The sequence below is a fragment of the Nannospalax galili genome, unplaced genomic scaffold (genome assembly GCF_000622305.1).
Source record: "Nannospalax galili isolate Female #2095 unplaced genomic scaffold, S.galili_v1.0 scaffold64, whole genome shotgun sequence".
NCBI classification, from domain to species: Eukaryota; Metazoa; Chordata; class Mammalia; order Rodentia; family Spalacidae; genus Nannospalax; species Nannospalax galili.
Window position 1 is genome coordinate 1,065,504 of NW_008352316.1, and position 2,224 is coordinate 1,067,727.

The window sequence follows — 2,224 nt, forward strand, 5'->3', positions numbered from 1 at the left end:
ATTATCCAAGGAGAAATGAGAGAATGGGGACACTTTAAAGGCTACATAACAAGAAACAGTACCAGACAGGAGAAACCTTCCATGAGTTGTTGGCCAAGGTGGTCCAAGAGACTCCCAAAATTACACAGGCTATTGCCACAGCCCTTGACACCTCCCAGAACTTGAAGGTAAGACCCACTGTTGAAGACAGAATATACTTCAGACATAAGATTTGGAGTAACAGAGCTGGAACTGACCTGAAATCACTTTCCCTGAAGGATAGTTCTCATAGTATTATGGAAAACTCAGAGACCAATAGCCAAAGTCAGGTGAGGAGAGAGAGTTTCATAATTTTACACTAGCAGACTGCTCCATGGATCCTCCTGTAAGGGAGTCAGTGGCCCCTTCCAGTTTGGGGGGTCAGTGGCCCCTTCCAGTTTGGGGGGGCTTTTCTATTCATATGTGGGGAAATGCAAACAAAAGGCAAAACAGTACATAGGTGACAAGTAAAAAGGCGCATGTGATAATTAAGCAAGGTAACATATGGTCACAAAGGTTACAGGAATGCGAAAACTTTGGAAAACAAGGACTTCCATCCTGGGCAACCACAGGGGGCAGGAGGTTAGACTCCTCCTCACCTTCCCCATACCTATGTGTTGTCTCAGAGTTTTCCCTGCTCCAAAGTTCTTAATTACCATCACATTGCAAAACCTTTCCATTTCCATAATATTCCTTCCTCTTCATTGACATAATCTCATGTTTTTTAAGAGGAACTTTAAGATATTTTTTATTATTACCTGGAGTTTGATGGCCTTTATTTGGTTTTTGATAAATTTAGTAAGTTTATTATCCAAGATTTTAACAGGAAAGCTCATAGAACCATGACTACTGGTTCTGTTAGTGAGGCCAGCCAAGGACGAAATTTTCCAGGTATTTTAGAAAGATTCATTTTCCCTTTTTTCAGGACTTTATTCTCTCTAGTAGTTGCCTTGCTTTTTTTTCTAGCTCTGCTGGTTTAATTTGCATAAAAACAGTACGAATACCCCCTTTTTATGGTTCTGTCATCTCTAGTCTTAGAGATAAGCTAACTGTCAGATCCAAGGAATTTTTCCAGCTTTCAGCTGAGAAAGAAATCGGTTATTTTTCTTTTGGGGGTCTTTAAAACAGTCTAATTAAGTTTTACTTTTTATTTTTATTATTATTTTTTTCCTGAAGAGTTAATCCAATTTGCCATTGGGAATTGGGATGCAGATCAATCTGGCTTCTTCCATGCTGAACAAGGATGCAGGGTGTGGTGTGGCAAATGGAGTACCCCTTTAGTGGGTCTATCTGAAAGACCCAAAAGTATAGGTATAGAGAGAAAAGAAAGACCTTGACTTGTGCCTGTGAAGGAGAAGTAAAAGCAAGAGTAGTTAGATGTAAATTACTGGCTTCTTCCATGCTGAACAAGGATGCAGGGTGTGGTGTGGCAAATGGAGTACCCCTTTAGTGGGTCTATCTGAAAGACCCAAAAGTATAGGTATAGAGAGAAAAGAAAGACCTTGACTTGTGCCTGTGAAGGAGAAGTAAAAGCAAGGGTAGTTAGATATAAATTACTGGCTTCTTCCATGCTGAACAAGGATGCAGGGTGTGGTGTGGCAAATGGAGTACCCCTTTAGTGGGTCTATCTGAAAGACCCAAAAGTATAGCTATAGAGAGAAAAGAAAGACCTTGACTGGTGCCTGTGAAGGAGAAGTAAAAGCAAGAGTAGTTAGGTGTAAATTACAGGCAGGGAACAAGAAGTCAGAACAGGGTGAATTTTAAATGTCCAAAGTCCATTAGAATTTCTTGATGAGGGCTTCCAAAAGCATCCATTTATTGGGTTTTCCTCATTTCTCATTTGGCCATGGCAGCTGAACTCAGGATCTGCTTTTCAGGCATTATGATAGTTGTTGGAGTAGCTACAATCACACTGTGAATTTCCTCATATATGTCTTCTAGACAGGGAGAGAGAAGAAAATTAACTATTATTTAATTTTGATAAGAACAATAATGGACTTGGCCTTTTTGGCTTCAAGTGGCATGAAATCCTTGTGAGAATTTTTCTGAGTACTATCTATATGAACTTTTAAGTCTAATGTCTGGAAAGAATAATTCCTCAGGCAGTAGTGACACTGTTATCTGGGGGGCAATCAACAGCTACCTAACTGGTAGCTAAAAGTCCACTCAATGGGAGAAAACTCAAGTGTGGTACTGTAAACAATCA